At 40.0% G+C, this 23,628-nt stretch overlaps 1 protein-coding gene and 1 pseudogene across 3 annotated transcripts in view; one reads left to right on the plus strand and one right to left on the minus strand.

Moving 5' to 3' along the window:
* Positions 1-23,628, plus strand: part of AKAP6 (A-kinase anchoring protein 6) — a 532,325-nt gene that overhangs the window by 43,175 nt on the left and 465,522 nt on the right. The window lies entirely within an intron of this gene.
* LOC119532389 lies at positions 13,815-14,292 on the minus strand (annotated as a pseudogene).

Genomic DNA, 23,628 nt, shown 5'->3' on the forward strand with positions numbered 1-23,628 from the left:
GGAGCCATCCCACTGGTTTCATTGTTTCATTTGGGAGTCCTTATATGGGATTTAATCAAATGTGATGTTGTGTCTGATCTTTCTCTCCTTTGAATTGAATCACATATTCAGCTATGCCTTCCTCTGTTTTCTTTGTGGAGATAGAGTAGAGAGCCTTTTCTGGCTCCCTCCCATACACTTTCCTGCATGATGTGCTCACCACTCCCACATGTGGTTAAGTCATATAGAAGTGTGTATGTGTGCAGGGGGTGGGAGGAGAGAGCACTAAGAAGCCAGGGTGAATCATGCTCAGGGAGCACAGGCAGCCACAGGAGCATGGAGATGCCTAGGAAACGCCTGTGCATTTGGGGGAAATGGCTGCTTTCCTTCTACATGGACACCAGCCTCACCTGCATTCAAGTTTTTTTAATTGATTTGTCAAGTGTATGTCCTATCTCTGGAGCAGAACACCAGAAACTTTGTGAGTTTAAAGGACTCTATAGGATTTTATTATCTCATGACACTTGTTTAAGAGCACCTGATTAATCATAATTATTGTCTTAGTAAGAATCTGGTTTTTTTTTAATGGTGAAAGCAAACCCTACTTAGGGCATATTGTCTTATTTTCAGAGTCTGTTACATGCCATAAAGAGTAAGTTATCATTTGGGTTTGCAAATAATATATTATTTTGGGTTTGCAAAAATTTGGTGGTGGTGGTACAATGATAATCCTCATGCCATGAGACAGTGAGCCATGGTGGCCTCTCATGCCAAAAGTTCTTAATTTATTATATTAAATGACTTGCATTTGGGGAGAAGAGAGTTCTGAGAATCAGATCTGATTGTGTACATAATAAAAGAACAGTACGCTATCAAGAAAAATTCTCATTATTTTCCATAGTGAGATTAAGGGGATGTAAATAAAATGGCAATATTTTTTCATTATGTGACAAAATTTTATTGTCATGGCCACCATATACAGAGAAGACTAACTGTTTTTTGAATCAGCCAATCAGTGTCAATCTCATGCTTTGAAGCCAGTCAGTTGGTAGCGGACTTGCTCCAGGAACATGCTTCTTTTTTTTTACCCTAGCAGTTTTATTTGGATATACTTACATACCATACAGTCCATCCAAGGTGTACAATCAATGGCTTTTAGTATAATCACAGAGTTGTGCATTCATCATCACAATCAATTTTAGAACATTTTTATTACTCCAAAAAGAAAAACCCCATACCCTTTAGCAGTCACCTCTGAAGTCCACTATCCTTCCCCAGCCCTACATAACCACTAATCTAATTCTGTCTCTAGAGATTTGTTTATATTTGAAGAATTCTAAAATATTATTAACTATGTCCATAGTTTTCATTAGGTGTATTTTTTCTGTATACCACCCTATTATTAACATCTTGTACTAGTGATGTACATTTGTTATAGTTAATGAAAGAACATTCCTATATTTGTACTATTCACCAAAGACATTGTCTACTACTGGGTTCATTATGTTATATAGTCCCAGGTTTTATCCTCTACCTTTCCTTCTGGTAACATACATGACCTAAAACCGCCCCTTTCATTCACATTCACACAGATAAATCAGCTCTGGAAATCATATTCACAGTAATGAGCTAGCATCATGACTATTCATTTCCAAACATTTACAATCAACCTATATAGAAATTCTACACAAATTAAGCACCAGCTCCACATTCTCTACTCTCATTGTAGCTCCTGGTAACCTATATTCTAGATTCTAACTATGAGTTTGCTTATTATACTTAGTTCATAGTAGTGAGATCATACAATATTTGTCCTTTTGTGTTTGGCTTATTTCACTCAACCTAACATCCTACAGGTTCATGCATCAGGACTTCATTCCTTCTCACTGCTGAATAATAGTCCACAGTATGTATATAACACGTTTTGCTCATCCATTTTTCAGTTGATGGACACTTGGGTTGCTTACATCTTTTGGCAATTGTGAATAATGCCACTATGAAATCAGTGTGCAAATGTCTGTTCCTATCCCTGCTTTCAGTTCTTCTGGGTATGTACCTAGTAGCAGGATTGCCAGATTGTAAGGCAGTTCTATATTTAGCTTCCTGAGGAACCATCAAACTGTCTTCCACAGAAGCTGCATCATTTTACATTCTCACCAATGATGAATGAGTGTTGCTCTTTCTCTGCATCCTCTCCAACACTTACAGCTTTCTGTTATTTTAATAGTGGTCATTCTAGTAGGTGTGGTTTTGATTTGTATTTTCCTAATAGCTAATGGTGTTGAGCATCTTTTCCTGTTCTTTTTGGCCATTTGTTCTTCCTCTTTAGAAAAATGTCTATTCAAGTGTTTTTTTCCCATTTTTAAATTGGGTTGTTTGTCTTTTTATGGTTGAGTTGTAGGATTTCTTTATATATTCTAGATATTAAATGCTTATCAGATATGTGGTTTCCAAATATTTTTGCACATTGCATAGGTTGCCTTTTCACTTTCTTAATAAAGTCCTTTGAAGCACAGAAGTTTTTAATTTTGATGAGGTCCCATTTATGTATTTTTTCTTTAGTTGCTTGTGCTTTGGGTATAAAGTCTAAGAAACCATTGTCTACCACAAGATCTTGAAGATACATCCCAACATTTTCTTCTAGGAGTTTTATGGTCCTGGTTCTTAAACTTAGGTCTTTGATCCATTTTGAGTTGATTTTTTGTATATGGTGTGAGGTGGGGGTCCTCTTTCATTCTTTTGGATATGGATATCCAGTTCTCCCAGAACCGTTTATTAAAGAGACAATTCTGTCTCTGTTGGGTAGACTTGACAGCCTTGTCAAATATCAGTTGGTCATAGATGTGCAGGTCTATTTCTGAACTCTCAATTCATTTCCACTGGTCAATATATCTATCTTTATGCCAGTATCATTCTGTTTTGACCACTGTAGCTTTGTAATATCTTTTAAAGTCAGGAAATGTGAGTCCTCCAACATCATTCTTTTCAAGATGTTTTTGGCTATCCAGGGCCCCTTACCCTTCCAAATGAATTTGATCATTGACTTTTCCAACTCTGCAAAATAGGCAGAGTTGTTGGAATTTTGATTGGGAATGAATTGAATTTGTAAATCAATTTGGGTAGAACTGGCATCATAATGATATGTAGTCTTCCAGTCTAAAGAACATGGAATGTCCTTCCATTTGTTCAGATCTTCTTTGATTTCTTTAAGCAATGTTTTGAAGTTTTCTTTGTAGACCTTTACATTCTTGGTTAGATTTGTTCCAAGATATTTTATATTCTTTTAGTTGCTAATGTAAATGGATTTTTTTCTTGATTTCCTCCTCAGATTGCTCATTACTAGTGTATAGAAACTACTGATTTTTGTGTGTTGATCTTGAATCCTGCCACTTTACTGAACTAGTTTATTAGCTCTAGTAGCATAGTTGTAGATTTTTTTAGGAATTTCTATATATAGGATCATGTCATCTGCAAATAGTGAAAGTTTTACATCTTCCTTTCCAATTTGGATTCTTTTTGTTTCTTTTTCTTGCCTAACTGCTCTTGCTAGAACTTCTAGCACAATGTTGAGTATCAGTGGTGACAGTGGGTATCCTTGCCTTGTTCCCAATTTTCGAGGGAAAGCTTTCAGTCTTTCACCAGTGAGTATGATGTTAGCTGTGGGTTTTTCATTTATGCCATTAATCATTTTGAGGAAACTTCCTTCTATTCTTATCTTTCCAAGTATTTTTATCAAGAAAGATTGCTGGATATTGTCAAATGATTTTTCTACATCAGTCGAAATTATTGTGTGGTTTTTCCTCTCTGATTTGTTAATGTGGTGTATTACATTAATTGATTTTCTTGTGTTGGACACCCTTGCTGCCTGAAATAAAACCCACTTGGCCATGGTGTATCATTCTTGCAATATGTTGTTGGATGCAATTTGCAAGTATATTGTTGAGGATTTTTGCATCTATATTCATGAGAGATATTGGTTTTTAATATTCTTTACTTGTATTATCTTTATCTGACTTTGGTATTAGGGTGATGTTGACTTCACAGAATGAGTTATGTAGTGTTCCCTACTCCAATTTTTTGAAAGAGTTTGAGCAGGATTGGTACTAATTCTTCTTGGAATGATTGGTAGAATTCCCTTGTAAAGCCATCTGGACCTGGACTTTTCTTTTTTGGGAGGTTTTTGATGACTGTCAATCTCTTTAGTTGTAATTGGTCTGTTAAGGTCTTCTGTTTCATCTAGAGTCAATGTAGGTTTGTGTGTTTCTAGGAATTTGTCCACTGCATCTTAGTTGTATAATTTGTTGGCATACATATAATTTGTTGTTCATGGTATTCTCTTATGATCTTTTTACTTCTGTGGTGTCAGTAGTGAGGATCCCCTTTTCATTTCTGGTTGTGTTTATTTGCATCTTCTCTCTTTTTTCTTTGTCAGTCTAATTAAGGGGTTGTCAATTTTATTGATCTTCTCAAAGAACCAACTTTTGGTTTTGTTTGGTCTTTCTTTTGTTCTTTAAATTCTCAATTTCATTTATTTCTGCTTTAATCTTTGTTATTGTTTTCTTTATGCTTGCTTTGGGATTAGTTTGTTCTTCTTTTTCTAGTTCCTACACATGTGCAGTTAGGTCTTTGCTTTTACCTCTTTCTTGTTTTTTGTTGTAGGTGCTTAGGGCTATAAAATTCCCTCTCAGCACTGTCTTTGTTGCATCCCGTAAGCTTTGATATATTCTGTTCTCTTTTTCATTCTTCTTGAAATATTTAATGATTTATATTGCAATTTCTTCTTTGACCCACTGACTGTTTAAGAGTGTGTTGTTTAACCTCCAATATTTGTGAAATTTTCAGTTCACCTGTTATTGATTTCCAGCTTCAATCTATTATGGCTAGAGAAAATGTTTTGTATAATATCAATCTTTTAAAATTTATTGAGACTTATTTTGTAACCCTACATATGGTCTATCCTGGAGAATGATCCATGAACCCTTAAGAAGGATGTATATTTTACTGTTTTGCAATGCAAAGTTCTATGTATGTCTGTTAGGTATCATTCATTTATCATATTATTCAAGTTATCTGTTTCCTTAAAGATCCTCTGTCTAGATGTTCCATCTATTGATGAGAGTGGTATATTGAAGTCTTCAACTATACACTGGATAAAGGGAGTGCAATCCACAAGGTTTTCACAATTACACTGTCACCCCTCGTAAGCTACATTGTTATACAATTGTCTTCGTGAATCAAGGCTACTGGGCTGGAGTCTGATAGTTTCAGGTATTTACTTCTAGCTATTCCAGGACATTAAAACCTAAAAAGTGCTATCCATATAGTGTGTAAGAATGTCCACCAGAGTGACCTCTCGACTCCATTTGAAATCTCTCAGCCACTGGAGTTTTATTTCTTTTCATTTCACATCCCCCTTTTGGTCAACAAGATGTTCTCAATCCCATGATGCCAGGTCCAGATTTAACCCCAGGAGTCATATCCTGCGTTGCCAGGGAGATTTCCACCCCTGGAAGTCAGGTCCCATGTAGGGGGGAGGGCAGTGAGATCACCTGCCAAAGTGGCTTACTTAGAGAGAGAGGGCCACATCTGAGCAACAAAGAGGCACTCAAGGGGAGACTCTTAGGTACATTTATAAGCAGATTGAGGCTCTCCTTTGCAGTAACAAGCTTCATAGGGGCAAGCCCCAAGATAACGGGCTCAGCATATCAAGCTGTCAATCCCAAATGTTTGTGAGAACATCAGCAACAATCCAGATGAGGAAGTCCAACACCTTCACATCCTCCCCCAGCTCCTCGGGGGGGTGGGGAGGGCCGAATGTATATTTTTATTCTCCACCCATATTACTTTGGAATGTGTTGCTATTTCATTCTAACATATACAGACCTACCATATCTCACTTCTTATTCTAAGTTCCATGTAATTGTGGTGTTTGAACTAACTGACTGTAGAGGTTATATTGTTTGGGAAATATAGCTCCTACATTAAATAAACATCTCTTCCTTTGGTCTCACATGGAAATTGAAGTTTTAACACACAGTCAGTTTCAGCCTTTACTCTTTGGCCCAATTTGCCCTAGTCTTAACCAGATCTGCTTCATTCAAATCTGTAATTGAAGTCTGGGCTCTTTTACAGCTTTTTTTTTTTTTTTTTTTTTAACAGTTGCTGTATGCGTTAATACTGACATTCATATCTGCCAAGCTCTAGCTCTGAGTTTCAGGTGTCACACAGATACCCAATGTTCCAGAGACCAATCTGGTTATACACAAAGGGATCAACATCTCAGAGTTTGGAGATAGCCATTACAATTCAGGAATAGATTTGACTGCTGTAGGAGCTTACAATCTAGGGACCATTACAATAATCATTTTCCTGTTAGGCTGTGCTCTAAGATTCAATTCTGAGTTTACACATTGTAGTTAGTCCATATTGGTGAGGCATTATAGTGTTTGCCTTTGTTTCTGGCATACTTCACTCAAAATGCTGTCTACAGGATCCATTCACCTCATTGTGTGTCTTATAGTTTCACTCCTTCTCATAGTTGCTCAATATTCCATTGTGTGCATACACCTCAGTTCACCATTTGTTCCTCAGACAGTGTACCCTTAGGCCACCTCCACCCACTGCAAATCATGAATACTGCCTCCATAAATACCAATGTACAAATGTCCATTCAAGAAGATTAACTTTTAGCATTACTGTAATAATACTGAAATATTTAGAGCAAATGTTAGGTTTTGTCCCTAGAATGAACAACTATGATGATGTCATCAAAACAAAGTGTTGGAAAAGGGAGAAAGCACACTTTTGGCTGAATGCATAGGAAATGCTGATGGTATTCATTAACCATGAAATAATAACAAAATTTCCATTTCCATCCTCTCCCCAGTAATATCTTCTGTGTGTTCAGTACTCCCTTTGAAGTTGATATATAATCTTTGCTTTAATCCATTTTTAAAGCTTCCTTTGAAGTCAATAGGAGCTCATGCCTGGAAGAAAGAGAATGGCTGAGAATTCAATGCCTGCTAGGAAAGAGGGACAGACCTAATCATCACTGGAAAGTAATATTTATTGATTGCCCATACATGCATAATCTATTAGGCTCCACGCCAAAATGACTTTCAAATTGGTCTGATTGATTTCCTCATATTATAAAGCTATTAAGATGACCGAAAACAGTTACTTTTTCTAGGACTCTATTTTTTTTTTAATGGTTTGAGAAAAATGAATGTTTATAAATGGAAATGATTCTTTTATCCTGACACTCTCACAAACATTATGTTTCACTTAAGTGAATTTTCCAGAAAATGGAAATTAATAATTATCTAATAGAGTAATTCCTTCAAGGTTAATTGAAAAGTGTAGGATTAATTTCTCCTGTATGAAAATACTTCAGACTACTAAGCTTTAAAAAAAAAAAAACCTCATTAAATACTTTGGAGCAAGCTAGGAAGTAAATTATTTCTCATTTTTCCTGCCTCTTTCTTGCAACTGTTGGTTGTCCTCTTTGTCTATGCACTGACCACACTAACTTGTTCATATTAAAAAGAGGTGTCAACATTATGGGGAAGGGGGCTACATCTGGTTGATGTTCTGGGTTTTAGGACTTGTCTGACATAGGAACACTGGTGGGTTTAAGTTTCTGAAAAATAAACTTAGTGAGTGAAACTTTTATTTTCACTTTTAATAATTCCTTTTTCTTTCAGTTCCTCAGCCTGGCTCATTTCAAGTGTCTTGTCTTAAAGTTCACTGATTCTTTCTTCTGCCAGTTCCAATCTGCTCTTGAAACCCTGCTGGGAATTTTTCCTTTCTGTTATGGTCTTCAACTCCATTAGTTCTGTTTGTTTCCCTTTTAAAATTTCTGTCTCTTTATTAACACTTTCATATTGTACACTCGTTTTCTTGATATCCTTTAGTTTTTTTCTCTGTATTTTCCTTTGCCTCCTTGAGCATTTATAAGATCATTTTTTAAAAGGCTTTTTTTGGTATGTCCACTTGTCGTCTTTGATGGTGTCTTCTGGAGTTCTTCCTCTTCCTTTGGATGGGCCTTCATTTCCTATTTCTTTATTTGTCTTCTACTCTTATTGCACACTGAACATTGTAATATTTTAAAATGTAACTCTCAGATTTATTCCCTGAGATGTCTGTTTCTTGATTTTTTAACCAGTTGGCAATAAGACAGAGACTTTCTTGTGCTTGAGCCCTCTTATCAGGGAAGTCTGCCCAAGGTGGATGCAGTGTGCAGGGATTTTCCCAATCTTTCTGGGCCTCTGTCTTGTGCTGGGCTTTTGCTAGTTAGTTGCTTTGGAGTTCCCCTGTTTACAGGAGTTTGGTTGTCCCCTTCTGTTTTCCAAGGGACAGACCTCCCTCTCTGGGGTATTTGAAACTGGGAGGCCTTTGCCTCTGACTGTCTACCTCTATAGTTTCTTACACTCCTTTCATTGTTTCAAGCTGCTTTTGCCTGGAAGGCAAATTCTTGGAGGGTGGCACACTGGAGAAGTCTTTCCCAAGTCAGTCTTTCCTAGACAAAACAGGGTCAGGGACCCACAAAGTAGGTGCAGACTGGCTCCAAAGTGCCATTGGGAGAGAATTTGGAAGGGCACAAGATCTTCTCCAATAGCTCCCCAAAGCTGAGCTTCCCTGGTCTGCTCAGCAAATGTAGTCCTTCAACTAACTATCCCCTGCAGTCCTGAGCAAGTGTAGCATCTTTAAGTCTCCACCCCCTGCCAACACATCACCTTGCTGGGGAGGGTTGAAGCAATGGCTGCTGCTGCATTCGGACCTGACAGCTTGAAACAATAGCTGCCTCAGAGCCAGGTTCCCAGTGATCTGAAGTCACTAATCAAAAACTGTTATCAGTGTTTGGCTGTGCCCACCTCTGTTCTTGGGGAGTAGGATTTTTATGTTCCTTTCTGTCACCAGCAAGCTAGTCTGAGGCTGGACCCCTTGGTGGCCTGCTGTGAGAGTGGGGGATGGGGCCACTGGGCATTGGTAGGCAGTGGTAGCTGCCACTTGGAGAGAGCAATTTACTGTTCTTGACTGTAATTTATCAGCCTCTTCTTCCTGCTCTTCCCTGGATGCTGTACAGTGTGCTTTTGGCCTCCAGAATTTCAAAATAGTTGTTTCAGACAGTTTCTGCTTGTTTAATAGTTTTTGTGGAAGGATTGAGTCTTGGAGCTCCCTACTCTACCATCTTCCCACAATCTACAATCTTCCTGCTTCTTTTTCTTTCCTCTTTTAATCCACTGCCATAACTTCAGTTCTGCCTATGAGCTGAAGGTGCCTCCACTGATGTCTGAGACAGGAATTCTGTTGCAGGCTCAAGCTCTGCAACTCTGATTGTACCTTGACCTGGAAACCGCTCATGGCTTCAAACTCAGTACTTCAAAACTGCACTCAGCAGCTCCTGCCAAGATCTTTATTTCCCATCTCTGTGAGTGTCATCATCTTCCTTCCAGCCTTCTAAACTGAAAATCTGTGAATTGCCCTTGACAACTCCCCTTCCCTATCATTCCACCTCTAAACATTTAACAAACCCTGTCACTTCCACTTTATAATTCTATGATCTACCCATCTTCTCCACCCTTCCCTGCCATCGTCTCATCTAATCCCTCATTGCATCTCATAGAGATGACCACCGCTGCCTCCTCTCTGGTCACTTCCTTCTACAAACTTGTCATCACACTGTTGCAAGTCTTCTTTTTGAAATTAAAAGCCTGCCACATCATTCTCCAATTTAAGAACCTCAAGTTTACCTCAGGGTAGTATCTAGAGGCCTTTATAATGTGACCTGACTCTCAGATCATTTTCCATCCATGAACCCATTGAAAATGCTGCTTGTTTCACTTGGCAAATGTCTGTGTGCTTTCAAAACCAGGGGAGTGTCTCTTCTATGAAGCCTTCCCCAGTGTCTTTAGGCAGTCACTCGCCCCTCTCTGGGTTCCCCCACCCTCTGTTTTTCCTCACTTACAGTGTTTGGCCATTGCCGATCAGTTTTTTAAATACAGTGTGATCTGTTTTTATATGTCACTTGCACCAGAATGAAAGCTTCTGGAGAGTACAGTTTGTAATTTATTTCTCTCTGAATCCCTATTCCAATGCCTATCTCAAGTCTGGCACAAATCAATAAATGTTTAGTGAATGAATAGAGATGCTAAGGGATCTTTTTCACTTAACTTTGGCTTGAAGTTGTATTTTATATAGGTGAAATTGCTGGTTCAGACATTAAATTAATAAAAATAATAAAAATTTTAACATTTTCTCTTCAGGATAAAAAGTACAGTCAAAAATATGTAAAATATTTGCCTCACATGAAGGAAAACACTGAAGATGGCCCAGCAGAAGGAAAGAAAGTTCTAGCCCATAGTGATATCTTTCAACCCCTGCAGCATTTCCGGAATCATCTGCTAGACTCCTTGCTACATGCAAAAGTTAGCCCCATATTGTTAAAATCACTTTTAGTTGATAACAGAGAGGAGTCATATGCTTCAGAGCTTCCAATTTCTGAGATTTCTGAGATTTTAGTTAGGGTCTTCTTACAAAAGATATTTTCCTTAGTGTTTTTATCAGGGGCTGCTAATAAAGTAAACAAATCCCCAAAGTCTTTTTTTTTTAAAGAATTATAATCCGGTGGGAGAACTATGCACCCAAAGTACTTTATCTATGGTAGAAATGAGAACTTTGCTTTTGTTTTTAAAGGAAAAAAAAAGATTCATAGAAAATTTCAGTAATGTCCCCTTATATATAAAGAGAAACTTGGTTCTAAAATCAGTGATGTTTCTGGGGAGTGGAATAAAATTATCTGCTTAGCTCATTTAAAAACTAAGAATGGTAGCATTCAGCTTTATTCACTTGATACAAGAAATAAAAGTATTCTTCAGTTCCATCATTAGAGAAAAAAATATGACTGAGATCTGGAGGCAGAGTGGTGGGGGACTAGGAAAGAGATGGCAAAGCTTGTGTTAGAGGGAAAGCCTGGGAGGGGAGAGCAAGCCCAAGAGAAGTGAAAGACAGACAACATTTGCTTCCTTGGTTGTTTTTTTTTTTTTTTAAACTAGATAGTTTTTATTAAAGGAATACATGAAGATGGTTAAGTGAAATCGAATGGTTCCAATAGGTTTACAGTGAAAACAACAGTCCTCTGCTCTGTGTATTCCTCGCCTCAATTGTCCGTTTCATCCTTTTAGCTTTTTCTTCTGGCAATTACCTTCATGTTTCACCCCCCCCCCCAGATTAATTTTTTGGTTTTTCAAATGAATACACATATTAATATATGTATTTTAAGAACCTCTTAAGTGTATTAAAAAACCCATCAGACCCCTACCCCATCCCTTCCCACTATCCAAAGACCATGACTTTTAATTCTTTCAGCAGTTTCTTCTGCTGTTTTTTTCTCAAAACAATTACTTATATTATTTCTTGATTCGTTTTACACATTATCTTAGTGACTTCCTGATATGATAGATGAGGATTTAGTTCATACACCACCACTATCCTCTTTTCCTCCCCATATTGCCCCCAAACAATAGTTACCAGATTTTGGGATTAACCAGTCATCATATTATGACTACGTATATATCACTTACTGTTGAAAAAAATAGCATATTATGTTTTACGTCTTTTTTTGTATACCTTTTTCTTTTTCCTGGAATTAATTATTGCTTCCCTCCTTTTTTTTTTCTTCATTTGCTTTATCTTCAATGAATTTACCTCTTTCCACATGCCTTAGATCTGTCAACAACCTATGAATATTTTGTAAAAAGCAAGTAAACCATTGTTTCATTTTTACATTTTGTTTTCTAAGCCAGCTACATAGCTGGAATATTATCTGTTGTTTGCTCCCATTTCCTTGATCCCATGTCACACTTTTTCTTGGTTTATTTTACTCTTTCATTTTGTTGGAGCATTTCCTTTGGTAACTTTCCAAGAAAGGGTGCAAGAAGGAAACATCTTTGAGTCTTTGCTTGGTTAAAAATGTCTTTTTTACCCTTTCCCTTGATTGATTATATTTGGCTGATAATAGATTTCTCAGTTGAAAAAAGTTTTCTTCTCATAATTTTGAAGTCATGGTTCTATTGTTTTCAGTTTCTTTTTCTTTTTATCCCTTCTCGCCTTCCTTCTTTCTTGTCTTAACGACATCTCAAATTCAGTGGGTCAAAGACAAAATCAAACTCCACCAGAAAATCCTGCTACTCCTACTTTTAAAATATATCCTGACTCATGAAATTCCTCACCATGCCCAATTCCTCCCTTTGGTCCAAGTTACCATCATCCTTCTCCAGAACTTTTAATTGGTCCCTGCCCCCCACACCCTGTTTTTTTAAAGAAAATATTTCAAACGAACCATGTGTGGTTTTATACTTTCTACTACAGTCATGTTTTCATACATAATATATGGGATTGATTCCTTTGTCTGACCTCTTTTTTTTTTACCCTGTATGAAAGATGTAAGGAAATTCCTTTATGCTCTGGATGTCATGTATCCTAATTTTACTGCTGAACATGAGGGGCTCAATTTCTTATCTTCAACAGGTTTTTCATGGAAATAAACATCACAGAGTTACACAAAATCAAATCAAAATAGAAATACCCTAATGAGAAAAATATTCCCCTACTCCTGATACTGTCGACAGTCTGCAACCCTTTTTTCATATACACATTAATATTTATTAAAAATTTTGGCTTACATATACAATTTGCTTCTTTCACTTAGCAATCTTTGTGACATGTTTCTATGTCAGTACCTCAGTCATTTCAACTGCTGTAGAATATTACTTTTTCTAGCTATATTGGTTAGATATTTCTTTATTGATCAACATTTGGTTGTTTCCAAACTGTTATTTAAAAAAAAGTCTTCAACAAATACTCTTGGTCCTTTTTAAAATTCAGGATTAATTTCTAGAAATGCGACCTCTGGGTCCCAAGGATATGAACATTTTGAATTCTAATTCATATTGATAATTTATACTCTTAAAATGGCTATACCAATTTATAATGCAGAAAATGCTAAAAATGTTATTTTTTTGGATATCATAATAATCTAAATCTTTGCTAACATGATGAATAAAAGTATTGTAAGTTTCATTTTTTAATGTGTGAAGCTTATTTTCTAACAAACTAATTTTGTTTGCTAGCAATATCCATTCTCAATTCATTACCTCTAAGTTTAATTTTAGCCACAATGCTTGTTATTATGTTGAGCTCTTTCTTTTCTATCAAGTAACAACTCTGAATCTCACTGATGATAAGAAACAGAAATTTTAAAGGTCTCAGACCTTTTCTCCTCTTTTAACCCTCAAAAAGTTAGTCTCCTACCTATTTCTACCTTCTCTACTGAATATAGTGGAGCTCTCAATTCACTGATTTCCTATCTGAGTGAACAGAATTTTTTCAGAAGGATGGTGTAACCAGAATAATTGACAGTCCTTATTTTGATACAATTTTTTTTTTTTTAAAATGCCAGCTGTAGTTCTTCTGTTTGTAATCTCTACCTGAGTCTAGCTCCTATCTCTAAGGGTCTTGGTTTCAACTCACGCTACCAGGGACTCTCCAATTTAGGCTGTCTTGATAGATATGCTACCCTAGGCAGGTACTGGGGACCTAATCCTGACCCTTGAGGGATAGGTATTAAAGCAGACATAACAAGAAATACTTCACAAATGGTATCTGATACAGTCTAGTTAAGATTAATGGAGAGTAAAAACACCATGCTTAGAAACAATTATCTATAGATTTAGAGTTAACAAAGGTCTTTTTTTTTTCCTAATGTAAGAATACTTAATTTGGGGGTGGGGCAGGGGAAGGGAAAAATTTGAATTAAGTCAGAAAACATCTTTACATTAATCATTCTTTTCATGCACTTCAAATTTGTACTAAATGCCTTTCTCCTCATGGGCATCAGAAAGAACACCTGGATATTCTGGGAGAAGTCTGTATTTCTCTATATCAATTTCTGGAAAAAATGCTTCACTTTCAAATTCCTGCATGGTCCGTGTCACGAACAGTCTAAGATGGCCTGGCTGATTCATGGCTTCCTTATAAACAGAACTGCCTCCCACTATCCAAACCGTGTCTACTTTATTTGCTAATTCTGGTTGCTCAATAAGTTTTAAGGCATCATCCAGACTTTTGGCAAGAAAATATGCTCCTTGTGGGGGCTCCTTAGTTCTCTACTGAGAACCAATTAATTCTGTCCTTTAAAGGCTGATTCTTCTCAGGGATGGAGAACCAGGTTTTTCTACCCATAATCACCAAATTCTGTTTACCTTCTACTGAAGAGGTTGTGGTCATCCTTTGGAAATACTTGAATTCATTCCTATGAATGAGAACACATTTACTCAGAACGTTATTCTGCAGGCTTAAGCTCTAACTTACTGAACAAACATATGCTGGGGGTCTCCAGGATTGGGACTTCCTTAGTTGTTGCCTCTGCTCTAACGATTGCTCCATAAGTCCTGTTTCAGGGCTCTGCTTCATTGTCCTTCCCTCCCTCCTAACTCTCAACATCTGGTCCAAACCATCCTCCAATGAAGTGACTTCTATCCAAGACTCCTCAGGTTCTTCTTTGGGTTTCCAATCAATCTCTCTCCCCCCTGCTCCAGCTCCAAGGTCCCATTGTGTGAACTCATCTCCTCCCTCTCTTTTCCCAGATGAATGAAATTTTCTCCCTGCTCATCTCCAGCTCAAAGGAGTCTTAACTTTGGTGTGTGGAGGGTACTAAGACTCTGGGCCTTAGTACCCTCATCTGTGAAAAGGGGATTAGTAATCCAGACCTCACAAGCTTGTGAGTTACCCAGTAGATCCTCGATAAACATTCATTTCCTTTCCCTTCTTTGCTTTTTGCTTTTGTTCCCATTCCCTCACTTCTCTGCTGAAGAAGTACTCTTCTATCCTCTCACCCATTAGGCCATCTACTGGGAATTTGCCTCTGGAATTCTGCCTGGAGTTACTCCTGTGTGTGAGTAGAGTTTCAGAGGGTCACTCTGAGGTCAGGACATTTCAGTAGCAGCTTCATAGTCAGATATCATGTGTTCAAATCCTGGTACTACTGCATACTCACTTGGTGAACATTGGGCAGATTGTGTACTCTCTGTGCCCCAATTTCATCATCTGTAAATTGGGGACAATAATTATTTCTACTTCATAGGGTTATAGTAAGGATTAAATGAGCTACTTCATGAAAAGTATTTAGTGCATAGCACATAGCAAGTGCTCCATGAATGTTATCTGTCTTTTTTTAGATACCTCAGTTTAGAAAATTTGCTGAGTGTCTTATGACCAATGACATGATGTCTTTATTGCTCCAGATTTATCTTATCTCAGAAAAAAAGTGTTGCAGGGTTCAAATGCCTGTTATAGTAGCATCTCCAGAGCAGATAACTGATTAATGCTGGGTTTCACTGCCTCTGGTGGTGGGAGAGTGTGGAAGTAATGCACACCATCTTAATTTTGCAAGGGAAGGAGGTCGTTTTAACAGGAGGGAGCTCAGGGTAAAAGGGAAGGAGGGATGTGGTGATTTGGATGTGGTGGACCTGAGAGAGGTGGTGGGTCTGAGCTGAGGAGAGTAAGGCCAACTAAGGGTGCTGCTGCCCTCACCTGAATGTTACTGTTATCTCTACCAGCCTCGCACTTTCTGTGACCAGCTCAGAGCTAGTAGCACCAGAGCCCTACAACCTCTGCTTTAAAACATACTTCTTTAGCAGGATCATACTCCATTACCAGGTAGAATTTTGAGACTCCAGTCAGGAAGGCAGATTTCAGATTTTATTTTCAGTGAAGAACCATGAAGATGAAAACATCAGCAAAATATTAAGGTGCACAAAAAAAGGAATTGCCTTAAAGCAACTTTAAAAGTATATCTGTTATTTAACTGTTTGTCAAAAACATTATCGTTTCATATACCGGCTGCAGAAATAGATGAATGCTTTTCAATAGGAAATGAGACAGGCCTGTGCATGTGTGCATGCTTGTGTATATAAGGGTACTATGTCATTTCCTATCCTAGTCTGAAAAGGCGGATGAGTTATCCTTCAAGGGACTATATTATTTTCTAGAATGACTATCATTCTGAAACCTGTAATTTATCACAATCTCTAAGTCTGAGACAGAATATCTGAATTTAGCCAGTCCCAGAAAATCTGTTATGCTTACTTAGTGACATTATAGTGGAGTTACATCCTGTGCACATTTAACATATGCAAATTCAAACCTGATCATTTAGAAAGAAATTTGAACATTGTAAATGCTACTGCATGCCAGTTCATTCAGTAAGCCTGAGCCTGACCTGAGCTCACACCCACTGGAAGACCTGCCTCTGCTTTTCTTCATCTCGGTTCCCTCAAGCCACCCGTAGTGGTGGCATCTCCCTGAGGTGAGGGCAATTCTGTCATTTAAACGTGGCCCCTGAGTGCTATTGCTTAACCCTAGAAAGAGTCTCCTGTTCCAACCCTAGAGCAAAACAGCATTAGAGAGAGGCCATGTATCCATCTCCAACAGGGTGCTTTCCCAATGGGTTTTCAAGGATGATTTTCACAATAAGCATCTTTTGCCATATCTGCTGCCTTGAAACTTAAGCCCTGGAAGAAATGCAGGCCCTCACTCCACTACTAGTTGCCTCACATACCTGTCTCCAAGTTCTCTTCTTTTGCCACAGTGCATGTAAGTGACCATGGTAGAGCCTCTGGAAGGGCTAGTTCATGACCAGCTAGTGTCAGTAGATAATATGGTGCTCAGTCCTGGAATTAGGAGCACTTGATGCAACTTATGTGCTACCTGAAGGCTCAGGTTTAGGGAAATGATATTAACGAGCAAAATCCCATTAACAAGTATAACCACGGTATAGCCCAGGAGGCCTGTCTGGTCATTGTGTTTTTTTCTTGTTAGAATAAAGGAAGGGCTTTTTTTTTTTTTTTTTTCCTAGATTAGGTTTTATTTCATGATACCAGAGCAGTAGGTAGGGTCTCTTCAGCTCTGATTCTGTGTTCCTATCTTGCATTGCCCTATTCTGTAGGATATTCAGAATATTTTTTAAATTCTCATGGGGGCTTGGAGGGTAAAACTCGGGGAAATTCTAATGTTGTCATCTCATGTTTTCTTACTGTTGCTTAGTGATATGGGGAGGGAAGGAGCAAGGAATAGCTGATAATGGCTACCTATAGGAAGTCATAGAATCTCAGAATTTTGGTAATGGAGAAAACCTTAGTACGTACATCTGCTTAAGTTCTAGTGGGGTAAAGTGATTTGTTTAAGGTCAAAATATGTGGCAGAGCTGGGACAAGAATCTCAGTTTCTTGGCCCTAGGTTGGTGTTCCTTCATGCTATTACAGCATCTCTGATGATCTGGTTTAATAGGAACTGGTTTATCCTGTTTCATGGTAGCCACACCCTTCAGTGAGCTCCCTGACAAAGGGGAGAACAAAGTCCACATTATTAGTCCCTGTTTTGGTTTTAAGGGACATGATTGTCACTGGCAAAGTGTCAAGTATATATAAACTCTTAATACATTTTGTGCTTTTATGTGTGTGGATGGAAAGGGATTAGATAAGGTGGGGTAGGAAAGGTGAAGGAGTATGGGTGATCTTTATAATGAAAGCCACAGTTGCAAAATTGATTCCACTTATGGTAATGGAGGCTTATGGAATTAATGGGGGAGTTTTATGAATACTCTATGCTCTGATCTGTTTGACTTTAGGGAAATCTGCAAGGAGCTCCTAAAGCTCTAGACAACTGTGGAGCAAGTTGCTGCATGGTGCGCTATAGGAACACAGGCTCAGGGAAAACACAAACCTTCAGCAAATGGTCACTTTACTACTTACAAAGCACAAAGCCTCCAGAAGAGTAGGGGAAGAGATACTATCATGGTCAGTCTCTCGGGAAGGCCAAATTGCTTGGGTCAGGGTCAGTGGATGGCAGCTCTGCAGATACCATTTTGCACCAGTGGAGAGAGACAAGTTTGTGTTGCCTGAGGGTGGTATTTATCCATCCCAGGGGGAGGAGGCCCCGTCACTGAGACTTTCCTGCCCTGATAAGCATCTAGGGCTGTTTGTTCCTGATTTCCGGGTTTAAGATCTGGTCAGGTGTTTTCATTAGACATAACATCTTACTTGGGTTGTGAAATGGAAACAGACTGAAACATAAGGGTGGTGAATCCAGAATCATGGACCACCACCACTCACCCCTCCCAGGCAAATCATGCTTTGCTGGAGATAATAAATTGGAAATGCACTGAGCCATTTGCCAGTTTCATTACATTGGAAGTTGTTGCATCCCAACAGGTTGTCCTGGGGCATGGAGAAGAAGAGTACACAGTCAGTTGTCTTTCTCACAAGGCTTAAATGAAGGACTTCCTGGTGTTAGTTCAAACATAGCTCCTTGAGAGTCAATCTGGACTTGGCAAAGAGGACAGAGAGAGTGAGGGATCAGATGGTCGATCCAGCCATTGGTCAGGTTCCCTGCTGCCGTTATGACCCACGTCAGCTGAATGAAGGAGTCTTCCTTCCAGGTTGCCATCATATCAAATCTATAGAAAACAAGAGAAGGGAACAGTAACTAGTCCTAACAGGGTGGTTGTGCAACCACTTCCCATGGGAGACACTTCTCTTGGCCTATTTGCAGTAGCTTATTTTTTCCCTAAGACCAGATAGTCTGTTTGCCCCTTGCCTTAAGCTACAACCTCATCTCTTTCCCATTGATCTGCGTGCCTTACCCACATCTTCCAGTCCACTTCCACACCTTCCTGATAGATGGGAGTTGTCAAGACTCCCTGAAGGTATCCCATGACCATTCCCAAAGGGGCTGGTGGCCCAACTGGAGGTAGGCTTCACCCAGTAACCTCCAGTATGTATGTGTCAGGCCCATAGGGCCCCTCAGGTCCCATTCACTGGATTGCTGCCTCCTGTGTTAAGCACTTCTAGGCCTGCTTCCATCATCCCAACCTTGTGCTTGGCAGCCCTAACCTCCCACTATCCTGGGAGTTGTGTGGGGTAAAAAGTGTGATGATTCCTTGATAGTGGCTGAAAAGGAGAATCCGAAGTAGTGTGTTGTTGGTCCCCCTTTCAGGGCCAATCCTCATCCTGATGGGCATAAAGGTGGATGCATAGCAAAGCTTGGGTTCCTCCCCTACCCTTGTTCCCTCCTGGTGCTAGTAAGTAGGATAAGGCCATGTTTTCTTTCCAGGAACTGCTGAGTTCAGCTTCCAGAGGACCCGAGTAAGGTAGACAGTCCATCCAGTAAAAGAGTTATCAAGGTATAGCTGCTGAATCTCTTTTATTAGGCAGCCATTAAAGTTCTCCACAATGCTAGCAGCCTGTGAGTGGTGGGTGACTTGAAAGGTTCATCTAATTTTATGAGTCTGGGCCCAGCATTGGTGGATTGTACAGTAAAGTGGAGTCCTTGGTCAGAAGCGATGTCATCTGGGTACCCAAAGTGGTGGCAAAGCTGCTTTTCCAAGATATCCTGTGTATGTGCTGCATCTACACAACAAATTGAAAAGGCAAGGCCATAACCTTAATAGGTGTCTACCATGACCAAGGCACAGGACATACCTTGCAATGGTTGGAGAGGGCTGATGTAGTCCACTTGCCGTGAGCGGCCTGGTGCAGCCCTATTGGGAATAACCCTTAAATGCTCTTTTTGGGCTTTGGCTTGTACTTGACATCTGTCACATTGGTAAATGGCAAATTGGGCCTCTTGTAATGAGAGAGTTAGTTTGTGTTCCTGGGCTCATACTTTCATAGTGTTGGAATTTCCATGTCCACTTTGGTGGTAAATCCACTCAGTGGTAGAAGCAGTCATGGGAAATTCAGCTATTTCATAGATATCACCAAGGGTAATTTCCTTGTCCTCATCCTCTGACCAGGGCTCTTCCTTTGCCTCTTTCCCAGGAAGATCTCCAGGTCCTTTGGGTACAAAAGGCAGCTCTGTGCATCCTTCATTGGCTAGGTCATTCCAGTGATGTTTATTATGATATGGGGCCTTGCTACACACATCAACATGGATAACAAAGATTGTGCCTTTCTCTACCACCAACTATTTCCAAAGGTTCCTTCCCCACACTGATTCTCCCACTGCATTCTCTCTATGAACCTGACCAGACTGCCAAGCCATTGGTGACTGCCCATGTGTCGGTAACAGGTATCATGGGGGTGCTCGGGTCTGAGTGTTCCAGGAGAAAGAGGATCACTCAGATTTCAGCTTGTTGAGCACTCTTTCCAGAGCCAGAGATGGTATACTGTCTGTCTGAGGCAAGGGAAATAGCAGCTGCTGCTTGATGGATGCCAGATGGCTTTAGCTTGGTTGATTCATCAGTAACCAGTGATCTGGTGGGGCATCCTCAAGTCAGGGTCCCCAGGATGCCAATGCAGGGAGGGAAGGGCTCTCATCTGGTGTTACCATAGGATCATTGTTGATGGGGGCATTTGCCAGTCGTTCATGAAAGCGTGTAATTCCCTGGGGGCCTGGGCAAGCATGATCCTGAATGTACCACTTTCACCAAATGATGCTCCGGTGTTGGGCACTGCCTGGCTGAGTGTTCTGATTACGCAGGACCCAGAACATGTTGGAGGTTTCTGACCTTGGGAGAATCTAAGTGCTTTCAGTGATCCCCTTGATTCCAGCAAGGCCCAATAGCACTCCAGAAGCTGCCTCTCAAAGGGGAACAATGCTGGGCTGTGTCTGGGAACCTCCTGGCTCAAAAACGACCAGGGGTTGGCAAATTCCTGTTGTTCTTTCCCTCTGTCTGAGGGACCAGTTGTCACAGGTCCTGGTGGCAGAAATCTGGAGCTTGAATGGACATCCAGGCTCCAAAGGTCCTAGAGGCAGGGTAGCTGAAACAGTCACTTTAACTTCCTGTAGGGCCTGCTCTTCTTCTGTTCCCCAGTAAAAAACACCTGCCTTTCATGTCATCTGATATAAGGGTGCCATAAGGATTCTGGAGTTGAGGAATATGCCAGCACCAACATGCAAATAGCACAATGTCTGGGACCATGTGTGCCAAAGCGGCACTTCTGCATTCAAGCTCTGATAATCTGTAGTTAGCTGCCACATTCCACTTGCCTTTTTCACTGGCCAAACTGGGCTATTGTAGGCAGGGACAGTGAAGCAGAAGACACCCACAGATAGAAAGTCCTTTATCAGTAATATCCTTTTCCCCACCAGGGAGGTGATACTACCGCTGTTGGACAATGTGGCAAAGAGATGGGAGCACTGGGGGAGCATGCTCTGTCACTCACCCTACTGTGATGGCCAGAATTTGATGGTTTGTGGGAGCGCATCCTCGCAGTTGCTGCTGAGAGGCGCAGCAATGCAAGACATAACTCCTACAATGCATTTGCTGGTGGGAAACATCACCACAGTGGTGGCCAAAAGGTCATGGGGACCAACCCACAGGATAGCAATAGCCTCCCATCCCCGTAGCATGGAATGCCCAAAACCTCCCAAAGCTATTTGCTGCCCCCTCCCCTCTGTGTCTCCCAGAATAATAGTAACCTGGGTGTCTGTATCCAAGAGAGCCATAAGGGTTTTTTCACTGCCCCCCAATTGTACACACACTGGGCTATATGAACTTTGGTCTCCAGGGTTGGTGGGTGGCATATCTGCACACTCCATTTCATATAAACAGAGAAAGACAAGTTTGTGCTGTCTGAGGTGGGTATTTATCTGCCCGAGGGAAGGTGGGGGGCTGCCACGAACAGATTCCTGACCTGATAAGTATCTAGGACTGCTTGTTTGCCATTTCTGGGTTTAAGGTCTGATCAGGCCTTTTCATTGGACCTAACATCTCACTTGGGTTGTGGAATGGGAAGAGACTGAAACATCTGCACACAATAGAAATGGAGGGGGTGGGGGGGTAGGAGTGGTCTGGGAGATGGCTGCTGAGCATGTATCTGTGACTTTTCCAGCAATTACTTTCTCAGTACTTCACCTGTCATGATGCTGGACTTCTTCAATAAGAAACTGTTTCTAGTATCGTGACACTTTGAAAAAAAGGTAGGCCTCTGAAACCAAAAGGGAAATTTTCTAAGGGGCAAAAGCAGTAGCCATTATGCAGATTGAAGGCATTTACAGTGTATTGAAATGTTTACTCTCATCCAACCTTTGAAGCCCTGGAGTTTAGGACACAAGGCTATAGAAGGTGAAAACTTGTTTCCCGTTATTTTTTGATGGCATTGATTTGAATGGAAGTTCTGTTTTACAAAGATGATGATGATGATGATGATGATGATGATGATGATGATGATGATTTTACTTTCAACTAATGGCCTCTGTTTCTAAAATATTACATTTGTTACTAGTGTTGCATATGCCACACCCGGAAGGTAATAAGTCTTGTTTAGCAACCAGTTATATTACAGGGCTGGTTCTCTGTAGTGTGGACACAGGGTCTACAGTTATTCCCTGGGACCAACTCTGCCCACATGTCTCTTCTCAGTGAAACATGGCTAGGTTCGTTACTGGGAACTTTGTTAAAGTAGCTGAGGGATTAAGTGTGGGGGACCTCAGAATGCTAAATGTTATGTTAAAGCAAATGGCAAATAACATGCAGCATCATTCTCACATTAAATCTCCAGTGCTTCCTGATTAGGAAGTTGCAAAACTCCTTGGCTAAATTCTCTCTGCCATTGTTTTGTTCAGATCTTCTTCTCTGATGACCTGGTCTTGTGTCTTTGGCTTTTCCTCTTCTGCATTGGAGAGTTTATTTCCCTTCTCCTGGGATTTTTATTATCAATTGGAAAAACTTGTAGCACCTTCACCAGCAGTAGATGTTAAGTTCATATCTTCTTGACTTTAGTTATCACTGTTCCTACCAGTTTCTGCACAAATCTGTGAAATTCTAGCATGTTAAGAGGTTTGCTTTCCTCCAAACCATGTTCTTCTCAACCTACTGATTGCCTGTTACATGGAACCAGCTCCTTCTTGACCGGTGGACAGTTGAGACAGCAGCTGTATGATCCACCTGGATGCTGGTTGGGAAAAAGCAACTCCTCAATGGACTCTGACCTAGAACCTTCTCTACACAGAAGTCCCTGACTCCATGTATGACACTTCTTGGGATACAACCAGCACCAGCAAGTGTCCACATGGAGATGATGGGAGTCACCTGGGTTTGGGGCTTGCTCCTATCTCATTTGTGGGTGACCTAATCAGCATAAATTAGCATTCACGCCTAAATGACTTTGCCATTAATCTTATTCCCAAATACAGCTCTGCAAGTTTATTAACTTTCTGATTGTGGGCTGTGCTGCCCTACTCATGTAGTCTGAGTGAATAAAGAGAGAGGAAGAGGAAAATAAGAGTAGTTAGAGAGAAGGGGAGGGGGTGGGGGAGGAGGACAAGGGTGGGGATGAGGTGAGAGAGAGAGAGAGAGACAGACTCACACATACACACAGAATGTGTGTATAAAAGTAGGTAAATGCTGGAAAAGGAGGTTTCAGCTTCTGTATTATGTTAATCTGTGATTTGGAAAGTGGCCCCATTATTCAATAATGTCTCTGGAAATGAAGATGATACATTCCAACTACATTTTTAAAGACAGAAATATATGTGCTAGACTTTCAGATATACTTATAGGAGGAATCTGGCTATATTCCAGAATGTCATTAAAGAGCAGAATATATCTCTAGATTTCTAATATGAGAGCTGGAAAAGATCTCAATT

Source organism: Choloepus didactylus, chromosome 4 (genome assembly GCF_015220235.1).
Source record: "Choloepus didactylus isolate mChoDid1 chromosome 4, mChoDid1.pri, whole genome shotgun sequence".
Classification (NCBI taxonomy): Eukaryota; Metazoa; Chordata; class Mammalia; order Pilosa; family Megalonychidae; genus Choloepus; species Choloepus didactylus.